Below are 25,173 nucleotides of genomic sequence, written 5' to 3' on the forward strand. Positions count from 1 at the left end.
ATGGTATTTGTCTTTGTCTGATTTATTTCACTTAGCATAATACCCTCTAGGTCTATCTATGTTGCAAATGGTAAGATTTTGTTTTTTTTTATGGTCAAGTATATTTCATGGCATATATGTACCACAACTTTATCCACTCCTCTATGGATGGCCACTTGGGGTCCTTCCATATATTGGCTATGGTAAATAATGTTGCAGTGAACATAGCATGATACATTTTTTTGAATTAGTATTTTGGGTTTCTTCAGATAATTAGCAATAAATGGAATTGCTGGGTCATAAAGTAGTTCTATTTTTAATTTTTTGAGGATGCTCCATACTCTCTGCTATAGTGGCTGAACCAATCTGCATTCCCACTCACTGTGTGCAAGGGTTCCCTTTTCTCCGGATCCTCACCAATACTTGTTTGTTGACTTCTTGGTGATAGCCATTCTGACAGGTATGGTTTTAATTTGCATTTCTCTGATGATTAGAAAATATTGGCATCTTTTCATATATCTATAGGTCATCTGTATGTCCTCTTTGGAGAAGTGTTTATTCAGGTCCTCTGCCCATTTTTAAATTGGATTGCTTGTGATTTTGGCACTGAGTTGTACAGGTTCTTTATAAATTTTAGATATTAACACATTATCAGGGATATCACAGGCAAATATCTTCTTGTATTCCATAGGTTGTCTTTTTATTTGGTTGATGGTTTCCTTTGCTGTGCAAAACTTTTTAGATTGATATATTGCTATTTGTTTATTTTTTTCTTTTGTTTCCCTTGAAAGAAGAGATATATCAGAAAAAATATTACTAAAAGAAGTAAGAGAGTTTACTGCCTATGTTTTCTTCTAAGATTGTTATGGTATTTAGTCTTACATTTAAGTCTTTAATTCATTTTGAGTTTATTCTTCTATATGGTGTAAAAAGGTGGTCTAGTTTATTTTTTGCATATATCTGTCCAATTGTACCAACTCTGTTTATTGAGCAAATTGTCTTTACCCCTATTGTATATTTTTACCTCTTTTGTCATATGTTAATTGATATATAAGCATGTGTTTATTTTTGGACTCTCTATTCTGTTCCATTGATCTATCAGTCTATTTTTATGCCAATACCATGCTGTTTTGAATACTGTGACCCTGTAGTACAGTTTGATTACAGGAGGGCGATACCTCCAACTTCGTTCTTTCTCATAAATTTTATGGCACTTCAGGGTCTTTTTTTATTCCACATACGGTTTTGGATTATTTTTTCTAGTTCTGTTGAAAACACAGTTAGCATTTTGATAGAGATAGTATTGAATCTATAGATTGTTTGAAGTAATGTGTTCATTTTTTTCTCCACTTTAAAAAATATTTTATTGACTTTATTGGGGTGACATTGCTTAATAAATTTACATAGGTTTCAAGTGTACCAATGTATAACACTTCATCTCTGTATTATATTGTGTGTTCACCACCCAAAGTCAAGTCTCCTGTCACCATTTTATTTCCCGATTACCGTCTTCTACCTCTTCTCACCCCCTTTCCCTCTGGTAATCACCATTTTGTGGTGTGTGTCTATGAGTTTTTATTTGTTTGCTTAATCGCTTCACCTTTTTCACCCAAATCCCCAACCCACCTCCCCTCTAACAACATTTTAATGATGTTAATTCTTCTTAACCATGAGCATGATATATGCTTCTATTTAATGTATTGTCTTCATTTCTTTTTTAAATGTCTTATAATTTCTGAGTATAAGTCTTTTACCTCCTTGGTTAAATTTGTTCTTAGGGTTTTTTTTTATGCAATTGTAAATGGGATAGTTTTCCATTCTGACACTTCATTACTGATATATAAAAATTCAACTGATCTCTAAATATTTATTTTGTATTCCACTAATTTACTGGATTTATTTATCAGTTCTAGTAATTCTTTTGTGGAATATTTAGAGTTCTTTATATCTAGTTTAATGTAATGTGCAAATAACAGGTGTCTTACTTCTTCCTTTACCACTTGGATGTCTTTTATTCTTTCTTGTGTGATTGCTGTTGCTAAGACTCTCAGCATTATATTGTATAAGAGTGATCAAAATAAACATTCCTCTTTTTTTCCTGACCTTAAGGGAAATACTTTTAGTTTTTCTCCATTGAGTCAGATGTTAGTTATGGATGTCATATACAGTCTTTATTATATTGAGGTGTGGTCCCTTTATATCCTGTTTGCTGAGAGTTTTTATCATAAATGGATGCTGGATTTTGTCAAATGCTTTTTATGTATCTATGGATATGATCATATGATTTTTATCCTTCATTTTGTTTATGTGATATATCATGCAAATTGATTTGCAGATGTAGAACCAAACTTCATCCCAAGAACAAATCCCACTTGATATGGTGTATGAAATTTTTAATGTATTGCTGAGTTCGATGTTCTAATATTTTATTGAACATATTTGCATCTATGTTCACCAGGGATATTGGCCTATAATTTTTTTCTTTTTAATGTCTTTGTCTGATTTTGGAATCAATTTAATGTTGGCCTCATTAAATGAGCTGTAGAGCCTTCTCTGCTCTTGAATTGTTTGTAATAATTTGAGGAGAATAGGTGTTAATTTTTCTGTAAATATTTGATAAAATTCACTTGTGAATCCATCTGTTCCTGGACTTTTGTTTATTGGGAGTTAATTACTCATTTGATTTTATTGATAATAATCCATCTATTTAGATATTTTTATTCTTTTTGATTTAGTCTTAGAAGATTGTATATTTCTTTTTTTAATTTTTTTAATTTTTTTATTTATTTACTTTTTAAATACATTTGTCTCTGCTTCCCCCCCACAACTTTCCCTAGCCCCCTCCCACCTTCCCTCCCTCAGCTCTTCCCCTTTGGTTTTGTCCCTGATTCCTTGCTATATGTTCCTTGACTTTCCCCTTCCCTTCCCTTTCCCTGCCTCCCCCCCTTCTCTCTTGTCTCTGTTGATTTCTTTTCCTTTCAGTGTTGCTGGTCATATTTTCCTTGCATCTTTGTATTGTTGGTTAGGTTCCGCTTATAGGTGAGATCATATGGTATTTGTCTTTCGCCCCCTGGCTTATTTCGCTTAGCATGATGCTCTCCAGTTCCATCCATGCTGTTGCGAAGTTTAGTACTTCTTTTTTTCTTTCTGCTGCGTAGTACTCCATTGTATATATGTACCATAATTTTTGGATCCAATCATCTACTAATGGGCATTTAGGTTGCTTCCAAGACTTGGCTATTGTAAATTGTGTTGCTATGAACATTGGGGTGCATAGGTTCTTTTGTATTGGCGTTTTGGTGTTCTCAGGGTATAGTCCCAGCAGGGGAATCACTGGATCAAAAGGCAGTTCCATTTTCAGCTTTCTGAGGAAATTCCACACTGCTTTCCATAGTGGCTGCACCAGTCTGCATTCCCACCAACAGTGTAGTAGGGTTCCCTTTTCTCCACAGCCTCGCCAGCACCTGATGTTTGTGTATCTGTTTATGATGGCCATTCTGACCAGTGTGAGGTGGTACCTCATGGTGGTTTTGATCTGCATTTCTCTGATGGCTAGTGATGCTGAGCATCCTTTCAAATGCCTCTGGGCCCTCTGTATCTCCTCCTTGGAAAAGCATCTGCCCAGGTCCTTTGCCCATTTTTTGATTGGATCGTTTGTCTTCTTGGAGTAGAGTCGAGTGAGTTCTTTATATATCTTGGAGCTCAAACCTCTATCTGATGTATCATTAGCAAATATATTTTCCCAAACGGTTGGCTCCCTTTTCATTTTGCTGATGTTTTCTTTAGCCGTGCAGAAGCTTCTTATTTTGATGAGGTCCCACTTGTTTATTCTTTCCTTTATGTCCCTTGCTTTAGGAGACATATCAGTGAAAAAATTGCTGCGTGGGATATCTGAGAGTTTCCTGCCAATGTTCTCCTCTAGGACTTTGATGGTGTTGCAGCAAAATGGGAATAAATGGGGCATTCCTCAACGTAATAAAGGCCATATATGAAAAACCTACAGCCAACATCGTAGTCAACGGGCAAAAACTGAAAGCTTTCCCGCTAAGATCGGGAACACGACAAGGATGTCCGCTCTCACCGCTTCTTTTCAACATCGTATTGGAAGTCCTAGCCACAGCGGTCAGACAAGAGAAAGAGATAAAAGGCATCCAAATAGGAAAGGAGGAAGTAAAACTATCATTGTTTGCAGATGACATGATAGTGTACATAGAGAACCCTGTAGACTCTAGCAAAGAACTCCTCAACCTAATAAGTGAATTTGGCAAAACAGCAGGATACAAAGTCAACATTCACAAATCAAAGCGTTTTTGTACACCAGCAATGCAATAGAAGAAGAAGAAATCAGAAAAAATATACCATTCGATATAGCAATGAAAAAAGATAAAGTACCTAGAGATAAATTTAACCAAAGACACAAAAGACCTGTATGCAGAAAACTATACAACATTGAAAAAAGAAATTAAGGAAGACCAAATAAATGGAAGCATATACCGTGCTCATGGATTGGAAGAATTAATATCCTCAAAATGTCCATACTACCCAAAGCAATTTATAGATTCAACGCAATCCCTATTAAGATACCAATGACGTATTTCACAGAAATAGAACAAACATTTCAAAAATTTATATGGAACAATAAACGACCCTGAATAGCCGCAGCAATTTTGAGAAAGAAACACAAAGTAAGAGGGATCACAATACCGGACATCAAACTCTACTACAAAGCCACCATACTGAAAACAGAAGATTGTATATTTCTAAAAATGTATCACATTGTCCAATTTGCTGGCATATAATTATTCATAGTACTTGCTTATAATCTTTGTATTTCTGTGGTGTTAGATGCCACTATTCTTTTATTTCTGATTTTATATATGTGAGCCCTCTCTCTTTTCTCTTTAATGAGCCTGGTTAAAGGTTTATCAATCTTGTTTATCTTCTCAAAGAACCAGCTCCTGGTGTCATTGATCTACTTTTATTGATTTTTAGACTTTATTTTTTAAAATTTTCATTCTGATCTTTATTATTTTCTCCTTTCTACTCACTTCAGGCTTTGTTTGTTTGTTTGTTCATTTTTAGTTTATTTAGGTGTAAGATAATTACTTATTTGAGATCTTCCTTGTTTTTTAGATAAGCCTATATGGCTAAGAGTTCCCATCTTAGGATTGCTTTCATTGAGTCTCATAGATTTAGGGTTGTTATGTTTTTATATTCATTTTTCTCAAGGTCTCTTGATTTCTTCCTTAATCCCATTGTTAATTTATTTGTTGTTTAATAACATGTTATTTAGTTTCCATGTGTTTATGTGTTTTTCAGGATTTTTTAAATAATTGATTTATAGTTTCACACCATTGTGGTCAGAGAAGGTGCTTGATATGATTTCAGTCTTCCTAAGTTGAGACTTGTGTTGTGGCTTAACAGGTGGTCTATCCTGGAATATGTTCTATGTGCACTTGAAAATAATGTATATTCTATTGTTTTAGGGTAAAATGCTCTAAAAATATTAATTAAATTCATCTGGTCTCATGTATCGTTTAAGGCTGCTGTTTTCTTGTTTATTTTCTGTTGGGAACATCTATCTATTGATGTTAATGGGTGTTAAAGTCCCTTATTGTGACTATATTATTGTCAATCTCCCCCTTTATGTATATCAATATTTGCTTTATATATTAAGGTGCTGTTGTGTTGGGTTTATAAATCTTTACAAGGGTTTTGTCCTCTTGTGAAATTGATCCTCTTATCATTTTATAATGTTCTTCTTTTTTCTTAATATAGTTTTTGTTTAAAAATTTATTTTGTCTAATATAAATATTGTTACCCCAGCTTTTTTTTTCATTTCATTTTCATGAAATATGTTTTTTACATCCCTTTACTTTCATTCTGTTTGTGTCTTTCTTTCTGAAGTTGGTCTCTTGTAGACAACATATATGTGGGTCTTGTTTTCATATTCATTTATCTACTCTGTCTTTTGATTGGAGCACTTAGGTACGTTTTTCTTTCTTTTTATTAATGAAATCCCTTTAACCTTTCTACTAATGTTGGTTAGGTGGTAATGAACTTCTTTAGCTTTTGCTTGTCTGAGATGCTCTTTTTTGTCTTCTTCAATTTTAAATGATAAACTTGCTGGGTAAAGTAGTTTTGGTTGTAGATCCTTGCATTTTATTACTTTGAATATTTTGTGCCAGTCTTTCCTGGCCTGCAAAGTTTCTTTGGAGAAATCAGCTGACAGTCTTATGGGAGCTCCCTTATAGAGAACTGTCTGTCTTTTGCTGCTTATAAGATTTTTTTTCTTTGTCTTTAACCTTTGCCATTTTAATTATGATGTGTATGGACTTCTGCAGGGTTATCTTGTTTGGGACTCTTCTGCACTTCCTGGACCTGTGTTTCTTTTTCCTTCACCAGGTTAAGGAAGTTTAAAGTCATTATTTCTTCAAATAGTTTTCAATCGCTTGCTCTTTCTCTTCTCCTTCTAGTACCTCTAAGATATAGATGTTGTTATGTGTGATGTTGTGCAAGAAGTCCCTTAAACCATCCTCATTTTAAAAAAATTCTTTGTTCTTTTGCTACTCCGATTGGGTGTTTTCTTCTACTTTTTCTTCCAAATTACTGATGAGATCTTCTGCTTCAGCTAACCACTGTTGATTCCTTCTAGTATATTCTTAATTTTAGTTATTATAGTCTCCATTTCTGTTTTTTTTTTAATAGTTTCAATGTCCATTTTATGTTTGCAATCCCTTTGTTGAAGTTCTCACAAGGTTCCTTGGACATACTTTTAACCATTATTTTGAACACTGTGTCTGGTAGAATGCTTGCCTCCATTGTCTTTAGTTCTTTTCCTGTAAATTTTTCCTGTTCTTTCTTTTGGAGCATGTTTCTTTGTGTCACCATATTTGCTGTCTTTGTATTTGTGTCTTTGTATTAGGTGGAATTGCTATGTCTGTGAGTCTTGGTAAAGTGGCCTTATGTAGTAGGTGTCCTATGGGACCCAGTTGTGCAGTCTCCCTGATTACCTGAGCTAACTGCTCCAATGGTGCCCCTCATAGGTGGTAAGTGTACACTCCTGTCATAGTTGAGTCTTGATTGCTGTTAGCACATGCATAGGTAGAGTTAACTCTCAGGCATGCTGACTGTGAGGACTGGCCACAACCAGTGTATGAGCTGCTGTGTGAGGGCTGACCCCATGAAGCAGAATTTGTCCCAGCAGGCTCTGATGCCTGTGGACACCTCCCTTTGGTTATGCCACTTGTACAGAAAAGTAGGTAGTGCTCTGTTGTAGTCTGATGCCATTCACCTGGTATGTTGGTTCTAGGTCCTCTTGGGAGAGAGTCTGGTGGGAGTCATTGACAGGCACTTTCTGGGGCTACCTGTTAGGAGTTAGGAAGTGATTCATGGTTGGTTGCCATCTGTGCAGAGACTATGTGCATGTGAATGTAAATGGGGCCAAAGTGTGAACTGAGGCTGGATTTTACCAGTACAAAGCCTAGGGCAGATCAGAAAAAGACCCTAGGCACCCCAAGACCCACCACCATCTGCTGGCTGCATAATGCTCAGCTGTTGAAAGAATCTCAGGCAGTATGAGTTGCTTGATGCAGGGGTTCAGGGAGTTACCAAGAAGAGGTGAGTGGTGTTCATCAAGTTAATACACATTTAAACTCAGTGTCAGTGCTGGGTCTGAGACCATTCAGCAAAAGTCTCAAGATACACCAATGCCAGCCATCATGCACCTGGGGCCTGCAGACCTTTGCAGTGGGGCGAGGTCTCAAAGAATCATTAGGTAGAGCTAGCAGTGTTCACCTGGCTAATACAGATTAAGGTTTGGCAGCAAGAAGAAAGGGCCCAACACAGGAAAGATGCCGCCATGTCAGAAGAGGGTCCTTATTCAAAGATACCCAATTCAGTTTCTACTTGTGTGTCTCTGACACTTCTCTAACCTGACTGAAATTCCTCAAGAAGTTTTTTGTTTGCTTATTTTGTTTTTAAATGAAAAACTGCAGTGGGATCCCTGCATGGTTGCCCCTGACAGTTCCTTGGACCGTGCATTAACTGGGTGATGCTGTGTGGGAGTGGACTTAGCACAAGGACACTGGCAGCTGCCCCTCCAGCCCCCTCCCTAAAGACACACAATGCAGTCTCTCCCTGTATGTCTCTGGCACTCCTTGAGCAACTGTCCTTTTTCTAGGTGGAGTGCTTGTGAGTAAGAATTTGTGTGTTTTCCCTTAAGAGGCACGTGGGTTTCCAGCAGCTTTTCATCTCACACAGATAGACAGAATCTTCACTGATTTTCACCTCCAGATTTATGTGGGCTCCTCTTCCTGGCATTGATGTTCCATGCTGGGAAGCCCAGTGTGCGGCTGGGCACCCTTGCTCCTTCGGTTGGACATCTGCAACTATGATATCCCTCTGGATATTCAGCTGCTGCACATGGGTTCAGGGCCAGTCAGTTTTGCCTCTCCTCCCCTCCTACCGGTGTCAGAGTAGCTTCTTCTGTATATTTTTCATTATAGAACTTCTTCCCAGCTAGTATTCAGATGGTTATCAAGGTTGATTGTTCCGTAATTTAGTTATAATTTTGATGTGATCATGGGATGTGGTAAGTACAGCTTCTACCTATTCTACCATCATGATCAGTTTCTAATAATATAATTTTCTAAACACATTTAATCATTCCCAGAAATCAAGTTTATGTAAAATTTATATCTTACATCTGTCAAGCTTTTTTACATGATCATTTTGTTTAATCTTCACAGAAGTAAAGATCATTACTGTTCACCTTGTTCTCTGTGCAGTCTTGTGCCAGTTATTAAAGCTTTTTGCTCCTTGGTTTCTTCATTTTAAAATATGCCTAAAAGTACTTACTACTGTTAAAATAATCAAACAAGGAAGCCATTAGACTGAGGTGGCTCTGATTTTTATGGTGGCCTATGTAAGTTGTGATTCCCTTTGATGAAAACCATCACTTACTTTTGGTGACAAACCTGAAAACAGGTGTGCCACTGTATACTTTAACGATCCCTTCTAGTCAACACACTATGCATGCGACTTGAAGCAGTAAGTTAGATATTACCATTGTCTCATTTCATTGTCACTATCACATTGGTTTTGCTCTGCAGATAAATACAATATGCTAAAAAAATCAAACATAAAATGCATTATTCTGCTTAGGAGAATGAAGGCTTCCATGCATCATAACAGGTGAATTACATGTTTAAGGACAAAATAAATGGTAATGTGGACAAAATTTGGGGAAAAATGTGGAGATCTTCATCTTATTTGAGTGCAGACTTGATCCAAGAAGTGAATCTCTTTTCTTCTATATATAATCATATGTGTGTATGTGTGTGTGTGTGTGTGTGTGTATGATTCTTTGCAAATATTTTTTTCTGGAATAATACAATATTCACACTCATTATGAATGAGAATGAGCAATTCAAGGAGCCAACTTAAGAAAAGGAAATGCGCAGTAACAGTGATATTTATCTCATTTGCTTAACAACTATATACTAAGTGTCTACAATGTCCCAGAAACTGCTCCAAGTGCCAGCGATGCTGTGAGGAAAATGACAGGTGGACAAGGTCCCTTCTGTAAGGGAGCCTGTGTCTAGTCTAGGAAACATACAGACATCCAATAACAAGGACATACAATAATTTCTGATAGTGATAAGTAAAGAAAATAGAACATGAAAGGGGACTCACAGTTTAATAATGTTGTTGAGAAAGGCCTTTGTGAAGAGATGATATTTGAGCTGAGATTTGGGTCACCAAGGAGCTAAGAATGTGAGCATCTGAGAGAAAAAGTCAAAGCAGGGACCATGATTTTGGAGGAAGCTAGAGTTTTAAAGAAACCCAAAGAATCTGTGCTCTGGAGCAGGCTGTGTGGGCAAGAGAATATTGGGTAGTGAAGTTCATTAGATGAGCAGGGCTAGACTTCCCAGAATATGCATTCCCTGGTGTGGAGCAAGTGTGGCTGCAGTGGAGAGCCTACTCCAATACCAGCTGCCAAGGTGGAAGAAGAAGCCCGCAGTGGCTCTTGCAGACAAGTGTTAGGGCAGCTGAGACAAAGGACAGACAGCAGTCAGTCATTAGGTTCTCTTGAGGAAGAAAGACACCAGCAACTTCCATCCTCCTGATCTTGCATGTCTACCAGGAGAGAAGAGTTCTTCTTGGTGAGGGTGGGGGCAGGGTCAGATTAAAGCCAAGGATCTTTGTGAGCTTCATCACCTATTAGAGAATGTGAGCTTTCCCTGACTATATTGGTGGACTCCAGAATATAAATTGTAGGAGCATAAGACTTTGTTTCATTTATAGTGCTATGCCCAGGACCCACAACAGTGCCTGACATCTATTATTTCAACAAATGTATATCAACAAATATATATCAGATTAGCAAACAAAAGAATGACAGTTGTAGCTAAGATCCCTTAGTTTTCCTATTACTACTTTGGAATGGGAATGTAAGAGTTAATATCATTTTTGAAATAGAGCTCTTCTTTAATTTAGCTACATGATTCCAGATTGTCAATATGTATATAAAACACAGCCAAATGTTCCTTTCTATCTAGTCATATCTTATCAGTGTCAGCTGAACACAAAGCCTCATTGTTGAGATATTTTTCTAGAGAATTTTCTTTTAGTGATAATTAAATCTGAAAATGGGATTTCTATCAAATTCAAGACTTTTCTTTGTTAAATGTATCAAAGTCTAAGTTTTCTTTCAGTACAATTATTAATTAAAACTTCCAACCAAGGAAGTAATTTTTCCCCTGTTAAGAATGATTGAATTAGGAAACGTAAGGAATGCATTTAAAACATAATAAGAATGTCACTTGGTAGTTTATTAAGATTTTGGCTCTGATATGCAGCATAGAGAAGTCATTCTCTGTTTTCATGGATGAAAGGACTAAAACTGACAGAATTCATGAACATAAAAATGTCTGTGTCATACTTTGCAGAAGGCTAGCTACTTCATCCGATTTCTGGTACTATTAGGAGATAGGGGATGATCATTTTCAGAGTAGTTGTAAATACTCGGCTCTGTTGTCTTAATGTATGACTGCCACTGACATAGAAGGAAGTAAAGGCCATTTCCACTCTTGATCTAAGAAGAGTTACATGTCTAAGCCATTTCAGAAACACCTATATTATTGTTCAGTAAGATTACACTTGCAGATTTTTAGCAGCTAGGCTACTTACAAAATCATATGCTACCAATACCAAAATTATTCTATTAATGGCTATCATTTGAAGAGTTTATAACATTATTTTCAGCACAATTAATATTAACTGTGAGTCTGCTTAAAACAATATGGTTTTGATATTTTTAAAGTAATTTCTATTTATTCTTTTTACTTATACAAATAATCATGCCATATATGTGAATATGATATAAATCTTAGGTGATAAGAATAATGGTAAAACCAAAAAATGTTTAGATACGAGTAACATTTTAATGTTTGTAATGCCAGTCTCACTATATAACGTGCTATTATAGAATTAGGATATAAACCAAATAATCTAATTGTGCAAAAACAGATGTTTCAAAAACTTACACATTTCATACAATAAAAACCAAAATTCTATACCAAGTGCTGAAATTGGTATAGAAGTGAAGTGTTCTTTTGAGCATTTAGAACCCTTTCTTTTGTGGTGATAAATGTAATTCTTATTACACCGCTTTCTTTTTTTGGCATTGCATCAATATGAAACATGAAGTCAAGAAAATACATAGTAACTGCAGATGGGAAAACATGAGACCACTCACTACATTGTTAACACATCTATTCTGAGAAATAAAACTCAGTAGTGGAATTTCTTAATCTAAATTTGATGTTGGAGAAAAAGTTATCACCTGTCAAAATGTATTTGAATCTGTCTAGTTCTCTCTCCTTCCCCATAAAAAGCCTGGTCCAAGCCACCACCACCTCTACAGCAATAGCCTCCTAACTTGCCTCTGCCTCTACTCTTGTCTCTCTACCATCTGTTCTCCAATAGCAGCCACAGTCATCTTTTTAAGAGGTGGTTTAGAACATGTCACTTTCCTTCTTAAGACTACCCCAAAGTCCCCTTCACATGAGATCCCAGCTCAAATCACTTGTCTTGGTCTAGAAGGTCTCATCTGAACTGGCCCCTGGTAACATTTCCTACCCACTACCAGGGTCTGTCCTGCTCATTAGACTCTAGTCACACTTGCCTTTGTCTAACCCTCAAACACACCAGGCTCTTCCATGCCTCAGGGCCTTTGCACTAGCTGTCACCTCTGTCTGGCAGGCTCTCCTTTTCCCTAGAGCGTCTCAAGCCTCCCCTTAGCCCTCAGCTTAAATATCAACCTTGGCCACACCATCTGAAATCACTACCTGGACATATTACACTAAGGTATTTTTTTTATCATAGCTATATTGCTAGTTGAATTATTTCCTGAGTTTTAAACTGCTTATTTACTGTGTATCACACATATTAGATATTTATTAGAACTCCAGAAATATAGGGGACATAGTATTCATTTTTTTAAACCTTTTAAAACCTGCAAGATCTGTAGCGATATCCCCTATTTAATTTTTGACACTGGGGATTTATGCCTTCTCTACTTTTAGTTTTGTCAGTCTTACTAAATAAAGATTTTGATTTATACTGAGTTTTTTCTAAAGAATCAGCTTTTTGTTTCATTGATTTTGTCTATTGTATTCCTATTTCCAATTTCATTCATTTCTTTTCTTATCTGTTTTCTTTCTGCCTACTTTCTTTGGGCTCACTTTGTTCTTCTTTTTCTAGTTTCTCAGTAGGAACTTAGGTTATTGCTATGAGACCTTTCCTCTTTTAAATGTAAACATTCAGTGCTATAAATTTGCTTCTCAGCACTGCTTAAAATGCAACCCATATATCTTGATACATTTTGTTTTCATTTTCACTCTATTCTATGTATTTTTAAATTTCTTTTGAGACCTCCCTTTGACCATAAAATAATTAAAAGTATGTCTCTTTCCATGTGTTCAGATATTTTCTTGTTTTCCTTCTACTTACTTATTTCTATTTTTATCATACTATGATAGAGAACATACTCTGTATGATTTCAATTTATTTAAATTTGAAGTTCATTTTATGGCCAGGATATGTTCTATCTTGGTAAATGATTCATGGACTCTTCAAAAAAATGTATTTTGCTGCTGTTTGGTGAAGTGCTCTATATATTTCAGTTAGGTGCTCCTGGTTGGTTGTACTGTTCAGATCTTCCACTTTGCTGCTGGTTTTCTGTCTAGTTCTATCAGTAACTAAGAGTAGGATGGGAAGTTCCAAGTATAACTGTGGAGTTGTCTGTTTCTCTTTTCAACTCTATTTCTGCTTCATGTATTTGGAGGTTCTTTTGTCTGATATGTACACATTAAGATAATTATGTTTTCCCGGTGGATTGGTCTTTTTCTTATCATTGTAATATAATGTTCCTCTGTACTAGTAATGTTTTTCCTGAAACTTTATTAGATATTAATATAATGACTCCTGCTTTTTTAGTAACAGCTTTACTTAGATATATTCCATCTGCCATACAATTTACTTACTTAAAGCATACAACTCTATGATTTTTATTATATTCATAATATTGTGCAGCCATCACCATAACTAATTCTAGAACATTCTCATTGCTTTAGAAGAAAATCCCATACCCTTTAGACATCACCCCTCAATTCCTTTATTCCCCTCAACCTCTACCTCAGTTCTAGCAAACCATTCACTTATTTACTTTCTGTCTCTAGAGATTTGTCTTCTGGACATTTTATTTAAATAGAATAATATAATATATGGTCTTTCATAATGTATTTCTTTCACTTAGGAGAATGTGTTTAAGGTTTATCCATGGTATAGCATGTTATTAGTACTTCATTCAGTTTATGGCTGAATAATATCATTGTATGAATATATCATATTTTGTTTATCCATTCATCACTTGACAGACATTTGAGTGTTGCCACTATTTGACTACTATGAACGATGCAGCTATGAATGATCATGTACAAGTTTTTGTGTGAGAAATGTTTTAATTTCTCTTGAATATATACTAGAAATAGAATTGCTGTGTCAGAGGCTAAAGCTATGTTCCATTTTTTTTTGAACTATCAGAATGTCTTTCAAAATGGCTGCAATATTTTGCATCATACCAACAGTGTATGAGGGTTCCAATTTCTCCACTTCCTTACTAACACTGGCTGTGGTGTCCAACTTTTTGATTCTAGCCATTCTATTGAGTGTGACGTGATATCTAATTGTGATTTTGATTTGAATTTCCTTAACGACTAATAATTTTGAGCATCTTTTTATGTATTTATGAGCCATTGTATATCTTTGGAAAAAGTCTATTCCAACCTTTTCCTTATTATTATATTGACTTGTCTTTTTTCCATTGAGTTGTAAGAGTTCTTTATATATAGTAGGAATAAGTCCCTTATAATAAATGTATTTTTAATTTTTACACTGTATATGTAATTTGCAAATATTTTCTCCCATTCTGTGGCTTATCTTTTTAGTTTATTGATAGTGTGTTTGGAAGCACAATGTTTTCGCTTTTGATAAAAAACAATTTATCCAGTTTTTCTTTAGTTGTGTACATTTCAGTGCTAGGACAACTGGACAGTCACATGCAAGTAAATGAATTTAGACGTGTTACCTCATGCTATACCCAAAATTTAACCCAAAATGGATCAAAGACTTAATGTAAGAACTAAAACTCTTAGGAGAAAACAGAAGGAAACCTTGGTGACAATGGATTTATCCTATCTTTTTCTTATCTCCTTTTAGAGTTCTTTGCATCTTTAGAGTTGTTTCTTGCATCATTCCAAAGGGTTATACTTGTGCGTAGCAGAGAGAAAAGGGAAAATTTATTTTACCTAATAAGTACTTTTAAAGTGATCTAATATACCTCACCTAATTGTTGGGTCTACCTACCTGGGAAACCTGTGCTGGGTCATTTCCAATGAGTCTATGTCTTAGCAGCGTTCTGTGGAGCTTGATCCATCTACTTATCCTCTTCTTAATGGACTTTATCTGAGGTCATGAATGGGGTTTGTGATGAGTTATCAAAGAGCCTCTCATCTCCAAGGTCCATTCCAGTTAAATTCCTTCTGTAGAAGAAAGAGCCATCAATGATCACTTTGCCAGGAAAGTGGGAAAGGGAAAGAAGTCATGTTCATGCTGGAATGAGGGTTAAGGTTTATCAACTGTTGTGGCTCTTCTCAAGTATTTCCATTACGATTGCTGAAATCCCGCACGGACAGTCAGTGTATTGATTCATAGAAAGGGAGCTAGTCAGATAAATTAGTATTTGCTAGGCTATGATTTCCTTATTTGGAATGCAGACATTTTACACTTGTGGTAAATATTCTTTGAATGATTATTTGACTGTAAAGATGAGACAGAGATGTTATGCATCTAAACACATTATCTTTGTTTTGTATCATTTGCAGATTAACACGGTTTTCAGAGTAGACATATTATGTTACACCGATCTTAGGCTTTGTTTTAAAAAGTTCATTCCCAGTGCAAAATAAACCATCTATTTTTTTTAAGAATAATATACAAAGACTTTTGCCATACAACCTGAGGTTATGTCTCCAGACTGTGTACTTCCTCATACATAGCCTGTCCCTCATATACATCCCATTTTCAGAATTTTTTTTGTATTTCACACACTCTTCTTTATTCTGAATAATTTTTTATATCTTATTCCATTTCCCAGAAGTATCCATCCACACATCATTATTCAGTATCCAAAAGATCTATGTAATTTTGCATTTATTTTGTTTAATTTTCTTATTAACCAACACATGACTATCAAAATTTAGTGTGTTTTAGGTGGTGCTTCTTTCTTAGGTGAGTTTTAGAATCTAAATCATAACTTAATTGACATCAGCATGTTATACTATGATATGGAGTCATTTTTGAACATTTTGAACAACAGGCTGTCAAATATTGGCACAATATTCAATCATCTGCATTTTAATGCATGAGCTAAACACTTAGGTCTAACAATTCAGCATAAAGTTATATATGTTTTGTGGTAGACTAGATATATGCCAACCAAACCTACTCCTTCTTCTTGAGCACACATTTGCATTTCCTACCTTCCTAGAATTTAGGTAAGGCCATGTGAATAGTTCTAACCAATGGAGTGTGAGGAAAAGTGATATTCACTTCTAGATTCAGGCAGGTAAAAGAAATTGTTCCTTCCCCACTTACCATATCCTACCCTCCTCTCCCATACCTTTAAACTATGTGGTTAAGATAGTGGAGATACTACATGTAACCAACTAGAGTAGATTGGACCACCTATCCCCCATTCTTCTTAGAACTACACTGAAATGCATTGAGGTTGTTATTTTTAGCCATTAACAGAGTTTAATCCTTGTTTTGGTACTTATCCAAATACTGTCTTGATTCCTATCTCTCTGGGCATATAACCTGTGGTTTTGAAAAATGATGAATAACCAGCAATTTTCTCATACCTATTATAAATTCCACACAAAGCTATAAATATTTATTAGTGCTCAATATAAAATGGGATTACCAAATTCCAAGTAGGAGGAATATATTCTCTAAGGAGTTCTTGCCTTCTAAAGAGTAACAAAATGTTTTAGAAATATACTCTTGTTCATTGGTTTTACCCAAACTTCTCTGCAGATGCCACAAGATGCCTAGAAACCAATGCCACATCAGTTTGTAAAATATTTTTTCAAAAAATCTTGTGCAAAAACCCCATTTCCTTTCACCAGCTCAAGGACACTTATCCAGCAATTCTCTCCTTCTGTATCATTAATATTTTTGCATTCTAATGGATCTTTTCATTACTATACCAATATACAGTTCTTTTTCTGATGTAATATAAAAATTCTGAACATTGTACTTATGTAATTTATATAATCATTTCTTGGCTTTCTTTTTGAAAGTGAACTTCTAAAATAGTGATTTATATTTGATTTCCTTCAATTTTCTTGTTAACATTTTTACTTAATTTCATCCATGCCAGATTTTTACTCCTCCCAACCTACTGAGTGACTGTTCTCAAGATTAACGAAAACCTTCATTATACTAAATTTGATTGTTGGTTCTTTGTCCTTTGATTGCATGCTCCTCTTTGGCAAACTTTGTCATGTGGCTTTCTGGACATTACTCTCTTTAGGTGTTCTTATGTCACTGGCTGCTCCTTCTCAGGTTCTTGTTGTTTGTTTATTTTTTTCCTTCACACTATCTTAACATTATAGTTCCTTAGTTTTTGTTCTTGATCTTTTCTTTTCCATTTATACTTACATATTTGCTGATCTTATCTAGCTTGTTGTCTTAAAACCACCTGCATACTAATAGTTCTAAAATTGATGTCTCCAGTGCAGAACTCTTTTTGGTTTCCAGACTTATACATCCAACACTCTGTGGAGGTCTCCACTTGGATGAACAATAGATAAGACATCTCAAACTCATAATGGTCACAACTGAGCTCCTGATTTTCCATTCACTCTCTCTACTGAGAATTTTTCTTATCTCATTGAAGGCAATTCTATATTTCTGATCATTCAGGAAAAAGACCTTGGAGTTATTCTTGAAATTTCTCTTTCTTTAACACTCTACCAGCAAGTCTTCAGGAAACCCCCTTGATTCTATCTTCATGATATAACCAGAGTCCAAATACTTTTTACCACCTCCATTCTTACAGTAATTCCTAGTTGGTTGCTGCTTTTATTCTTGTGTCTCTACACTTTATTCTCAACAGTAGACTGATTAATCTTATAAAATTGAGTTAATCATGGTACCTCTCTCATAAAATCCTGCCAGTGGTTGCTCACTTCATTAGAATTGAGGCCAACTTTCTTACAATGACATATAAAATCATATTTTAGACCCCCAATTTCCTATTTGGCCTTATTTTATACTTTTTTTCCTTCTTATTCACTTTGTTCTATTCACTTTGTCTTCCTTGGTTCTCTTAAACATGCCAGGTATTGTCTTAGTCTGCATACTCTATGTTCTCTCGGATAATAATGCTCTTCCCTCAATTATCAAACCCCTTCAACTTCAAATTTTAACTCAAAAGTCTACTTTCCAAAGTGGTCAAAGCTAATTATCTTATTTAAATTTGCATTCACCCTTTCCCCTGTTCCAGCTCTCTTAATCCCTTATCTTGCTCTATTTTTCATCTTGTACTTATAACCTTGTAATACACTTTATAATTTTCCTATTTATTATGCTTACTATTTATTGACAGCTGTTGTCTATTCCCTCCCACAACCACTAGAATATACGGTCCACAGGAAGAAATCTTAGTCTGTTTTGTTCACTAATGGATTCAAGATCCCGGGACAATGCCTGGCATACAATACACGATCAATATATGTTTATTAAATAAGCAAATAAAGGAATCTTTCATCTGAGAAAGTCAAAATCATCATCATCAAAAACACTGAAAATGATCATATTTTTAAACTTTTTATTTATTTTTTATTTTTTCAAATACATTTGTCTCTGCCTTCCCCCCACCACTTTCCCTTGCCCCCTCCCCGCCAACCTCCCCCTTTGGTTTTGTCCACGAGACCTTGCTATATGTTCCTTGACTTCTTAAATTTTACAAATTAGGGACTTTGATTTTACTTATATAAAAGCTACCATCCAACAAATCACAGAAAGATTTACAAAAGAGCCAAAATATATAGCCTACCAGTAAGCTTGTAAACAGCCAGCATTATTTTTCTAACCTGTATCAGAGGAACTTTACCAACAACAGAAGGTTTTTGATGCTGAGGCATAAATGAAGCCAACACTTCAGCTACATTAGACTTTGCAATTCAGAATATAAACAAATCAAGTACTTAAGACTATTTTCAATAGTTATTAAAATATGTTATTCAAATTAATATTGTAAATCATACTAGGAATGTATCCTCAATTTGTTTTATTGGCCCTGTGGTTGCATAAATATAATTATTGAATGTTTTTAAATTATCTGAAAATTGCTTAAACTTGTAGCTTCTAAGCTAATATTTCTCACAATGTGTTCCAAGAAATGATAACAAACCTTTTATGAAAATGCAGGGTCCAAGTCCAGGTATGTTTGTAAGATACCACATTAAAAAGGTTTCTTTACTATGGGACTGCATTGTGCATTTGAATTTCCAAATTTGGAGGGCAGCAGGTTCTAAATTCAGAACTTGTTAATCAAGAACCATCTTACATTTTTGGATAATGAAGCTAGGCCCAAGTAAAAATATGACAAAGTATCAGATTTTTGTTCATGTTTTTGATTGTCTTTTTCACTTGTTTGCAAATAATTACATAGTGATAACATAGTTCTCCAATATCAGCTATGAATACAGCAGTTTGCCAATGTTTGGACCGAAGACATACGAAAGCTGGGTGGAAAGATAAATGTTGATAGAATATTAAGGTAGAGGATTTGGGTGTCATGAACTGTAAGGGAATAGTAAGCAGAGAAGGAATAGAGGCTGAGAAAAGGATGGAGAGATAGTTAAGAATAAAAGAACCACAATTAATGCTTTTAATTGATGATACACAGCCAGAATCCAGATTTAGGGCAAAAGAGAGAGCCCCGTGGAGGCCTGTGAGTTGGCATTGTGTTGAAAGTAAACAAGAGTGAGACCCTGCTGTAGTCTTCATTTCATATCCATTACATTGGTATTAAAATTATCAAGAGTAAGTAAAATACACGTTTCATACAACATGGTTGTTTTTTTCTAACAAAAGAGCAAATAGCCTCAGGAAATCAGATTCTTGTGACATTTATTATTCTTTTCCACTGAAATACAGTGTTTGTTCTCAGATTCTAAAGGACATCTGATTAGCAATGTGTGACATCATTGAAAAAGCATAATTTATGTCATGACATATTGCATAAAGATGGTAATAGGACAAAGAGGGTTGTTGTTTTTTTTTAATTTTTTTTACTTGGGTGAAGAAGTAAGGCAATAAATCTCAATGAGTTATTAATTGCAGTTATTGATGCAAAAGGAAAAATTCTAGTTTTGCTCAATATTGAACAAATTTATTTTGGAGCTACAGAATAGCACCACATTGAGATGTCTCTTCGTTTTGAAAATAATAATTTTTCTTTGAATATATTGTTAAATGGTCTATCAATAATTACATACATTTGATATTTAATTTGTTCAACTAGCTTACCCTGTTACTTAAGATGATAAGTTTTCAGCAGGTTTGTTCTAAATTTATGAAAAGAGAGTATATGAGTGAACGATATTGTTTAAATAAGAGCTATATTCTGACCAATTGTTTCTCTCATCATAACACCTGATAGTGAATTTACATAATTAGGATACTTAGTTTTAATATATATTATTGGATTAATATTTTCAGAACTTTTCTGTGGATGCCACTGAGAAATATAGTCAATTTGGGTGCCTTTTCTTCATTGGGCATGAGTCTTAACAGTAGCTTCTGCAGAGTCAGAATTTTCAATGGAAGGGGACAGTTTTCCAGCCCAGTGGCTGCTGCTGGGTTGTAAATAGTAAGCTTGCTTTTGAGGGAGATGTAACTACAACAGCTACTCGCAGCTTAGTTCATTGCTTCTGCCACCTGCCTTCTGGCTTAATGTTGGAAGCAAGAAGCATGCAATTAAGTATGAGGAAATGAAAATAAATGACACTGTTCATTGCACATTACAAAGTGCCTGGCAGAAAGAATGCTGTTTGTAGAGACCCAGTGGCCCTGCAGAAAATGTGCTTCTGCCTGAGAAAATACTGGGGACTGTTGCTGTGACCCAGGTTTTCTCTATCACCTACTGTTGCTGTAAACCAAATAATTGCAGGTACAACTCTATAAATGCCCAGAACATTCACAGTTTAGTACTTTGTAGAGAGTCAATAATTAAATTTGAATATAAAAGAATATAGTCACAGGGACATGCTTCAACTGATCTTGTAAGGTAAATTCTATAAAAAGTAATGACTTTTAAGTAATTGATTCATTTTTGAGTTTGGAAATAATTTTGTAAACTAATAAATATTGACGACTAACTTATTTTCAAAATAATTTCCTTGAAAACACTTAAGTGAGTTGCTTTGGGTCTACTTAGTGAAGGGATATGTAGTTCATTTGTGCTAAGTGGACATCAGAGAACAGTCCCAGACAGGGGGATATTCCACTGGATTTTTTCCATGGACAGCCTTACTTCCTTTCCCATGAAGAATTGAGAGCCAAAACTGCATTGCTCTTCGACATACAACTTGGGAAAACATGGACGATCTGGCATAGAATCTCAGAAAGCCTTTAATTTTATACTAAGATTTAATCTAGTTAATAAAGGCCTATTTGAGATGAGTATATCATTTCTAGAAGACAATAGAATTACAAATCATTCTACCATACAGATTTAGTACATGCTGCAGAGAAACTGCGGTACAATTTGTTATATGTGATATTTTTAAACTATCAAGAGGGTTATGCAACTGTAGGCCCTTGTTCATGGAGTTCATGGGTTTTACCCTGTCCCCTGCCCCACCATCCTGAAGCAGCTTACTTGAGAAAATAATAGTCTAGAAGCCTTTTGAAGAAAACTCAGTCATGGCATTGATTATGTGGCAATGCCATGCAGGCATTGGGGCAGGGTGGTTCCCCAGGAGGCAGTATATGATTTAAATCAGCATCAAATACATACATGGTGCTCTTCTTCCCATAGTGAGGATTCACATTTCCAGGAATCAAAGGATGGGAATGGGAGTTGCTTTGCTCACTACACACTATGGTGCCTCCTAGTAAAAGTTTTGCTTCTTATCCCTGCTGTCCTGAGGTCTTAGTTCCAAAGGAAGCCATGTTCCACAGGGAATCCAAGAATGCCTTTACTGAATTAGAAGTTAGCACTGTCCCCTGGTTTAGAAGGATTTTTGAAATTCTAAATTTATTTTCTTACCTGGATGCAGAATTGTTTTCCATCTCTTTAACCTCTAATCAATATTTTTTTTCTACAAAGATACTTTTATATATGTATTGACATATACAGAGAGAGAGAGGAATATGAAAGTTAGCACACTCCTTCTTATCAGCTTTTAAGATAAAGAGCAACTTTATTTTTGTGATTCATGGCAGCAGCTACATGGCAGGAAAAGCCCAGGCTTTGTGCCAGATGGGCAGCTGTGCTCAAATTCCAGTTCCTTGATTTACTAAATTACTTAATTTTCTGAGACTTAGTTTTCTCATCTGTCAAACAGGGATAATGATACTGCTATCCATCTATGTTGTGAGTGTGAAATAATGAAATAAGGCCAAGTGTGTCATAGACTCAGCATAGTGGCTGGTTGGTCATCAGGAGGGGTAGTCCTCGTTTGTGCTTGTTGTCTTGGAATAATTATTCATAATGATATTCATTAGTACCTATAACTGTATTAGTGATTATAATAATTACTACTAATACCACTCCCTTTTAACCTCAGAAGTTAGGATGATAAATTTCATGTTCACTCTAATCATTGTCAAGTGTTAGCTTGCATTTGCCACTTTTTTATTGCTTATGGTTGAGAAGATTATCATTACTTAATATTTAAAAGCAGCGCTACTCTGTCTGGTAAACAGGTTTTAGCTGCTAATTGCAATTCTTAATATTATGGTGAATAAAAAAGAGTGTGTGCATTGACATCTGTTGTGATGAAAGTGCAAATTGATTACCTTCTTCAGGAGCTAGCTTTGTGCAGGGGGATGATATACTTTGCGTCCCTATAGAGCTTGAGAAGGAATCTTAAAATAAATAAAATGTAATCCACCATTTAAACATTATGATATGAAATATTTGTTTAAAAATTAGGAGAATTATGGTGACCTATATTCTAAAAACTTTTTTTACTTGTGATTTCCTTATGCTTGGGTGCACACAGAATATTCTAGTGGAGACAGTCTTCAAGAGTTTTTGTATCATGCTCAGCAGAGGTGGAAACTCATCTCATAGGCTTCTTCATAGCCTCTGAGGACACATGTCTGTTCTTTCATTGCTATACAATTAAGAGAAGAATGATCTGTCAGAGTATTTATAGAAGCTATTAGCATGATGAGTGGAGTCTATGGATAACGAATGATTCTTAAAAATACAGCCTTAAGAAGAGAAAAAGAAACTTATAGGGCGTCTTTTCCAAATAGCACATTGTTATATTTGAGTGGTCGGAGGATTATGACAAATGTCAAGGACTGCACAGCCCATAAAAGCAGCTCATTATAGCTGCACGCAGAGAGAGCCATGTTTAAGGCTGAGTGGCAGATTTCTTGCAAACACTAATTTTCAGATTATACAATTTGAAAATTTTAATTAGCCATGAATCCTTCTAGGGATAATTTTCCTATATCTCTTTATAATACATTAAAAATAAGTCAGATTCTGCTTCAGCAATCCAACAGCTCAAAATAAGGGTTTCTCTGTGATATTATTTCCTCCTCAAATGTTAATTTTAAAAATTCATGTTTCAGAAGAATTAATGGCCCAATCTTGCAGCCAGTCTGCATTTCTAAATGTCATTAAAGTTGATAAATTCTAAAAGAAAATGTAAAGATTAAAGCTTTTTTTTTAGTTTGACTGCAATTTTACTGTTTAGTAACATACGATCCAGTTACTCGCTGAAAATTATTGGTGGATGATGTGCACTTTTTAAATGGCAGCTGAATTTATACACAACATCTTTATTGCTGGAAACATGGTGTGGACAGCATGAAAACAAAGTAATAAAAATTCATTTAATGTACTGGGCTATTTAGACTTAATATGTGTCATATTTAGAGAATGCAAAAATGCAGTGAATTGCCAAAACACAATTCTTGGCAATGGAAGCATTTCACAAAAGATTGTCTTCTTAGAGTTGGTTCCAAAAGAGATTTTAGTGTGTATGTGTTTATGTAAAATATATAAATAAAAATATAAACATATGAAAAGATATAAAATATGTAGTATATATAATTAGAGATATGCAAAGGGCACAGGTAATATAATTCTACATTATAAATTCAGTTTCAGATGGACCATGAATGATCTTGTCTCATTTGTTTAACTTTCACATTTTTCTCATCTACTGAGTAATGTCAAATCACTTTCTACTATACTGTGTGTGCATATTTTCCCTCTGATTCCAGACTTCCTCAAATCTATGTTTTAGAGAGTCTCTGTGGAATAGTATATTTTCCTCTGAATTTTTATAATTCAAATATTTCTATAAATTTTTTGATAGGCTTAAAGCTTCAGGAAGCCAAAGTTTGATTCTTTAATCTCTTTCCCTGTGGGCCTTTCTTAACCTATATATCTCCTAAAACAAAAAATATACACATAAGATGTTGTGATTCATTTGTTAGGATCTGATTTTGCATATGGGGACACCGAGGTCCTGAGAAACCACATGCCTCATCCGTGGTTATGCTTCAAGTTGTTGGACACCAGAACTAGAGCACTGTTTCAGTGCCTGGTTCATGGTCGGGCTGCTCCACTACTGTGCTGTCTGTGTTGAATTATCTCCAATGCCATTTTATGGTTGCCTCATTTTTTAAGCATTCTTCCTGAGAAATATGGGGTCTGTCCAGAAGATATCCAGCCATGTAATATGAAAAATAGAGACATTTATTGAAGAAGATAAAAGATACAAGAAACATTGCACAAAGAACAATGATGCCTCAGTCCCCTTCAAAATAGGCACCTTGGGACCTTGCATTATTCTGCCAATCACCATCAGCTACTCCATTGTATTTCCCTGAATCTCATCGGCAGTCTGAAATCTCTTCTCTTTCAAAAGTGATTTTAGTTTTGGGAAAAGCCAGAAGTTGCAGGGCTCCAAATCTGGGCCATAGGGGAGAGGGCTGAGTCTCCTGGGTGATTTGATGTTTTCCCAAAAATCTCTGCACAAGATATGATGCATGAACAGACATGTTGTCCTGGTGAAGCTGCCAATCACCAGTTGCCCATAGAGGTGGCCTTCTGAAGTTTCCAAATAGATTCCATGGAAGAATGTTCAAGCTTAATGCAAAATTTGATGCAGATTCATTGCTCTACTCGCTCAGTCATTTTGAATGTGAGGGCCACACAGTACACATGCTTACTCATCATTGAGTCGTCATTGTTCATGCATTTGTATTCCAGTCCACTCTCCTTGGCTGTCAGGTTACATTGATGTCATGCAAACGGTTCCTGTTATATTAGCAATGGCTGCATTTTTTTCTGGACAGACCTTG

The sequence above is a fragment of the Pteronotus mesoamericanus genome, unplaced genomic scaffold (assembly GCF_021234165.1).
Source record: "Pteronotus mesoamericanus isolate MK-2021 breed Mesoamerican mustached bat unplaced genomic scaffold, CSHL_Meso_final scaffold_174, whole genome shotgun sequence".
Taxonomy (NCBI): Eukaryota; Metazoa; Chordata; class Mammalia; order Chiroptera; family Mormoopidae; genus Pteronotus; species Pteronotus mesoamericanus.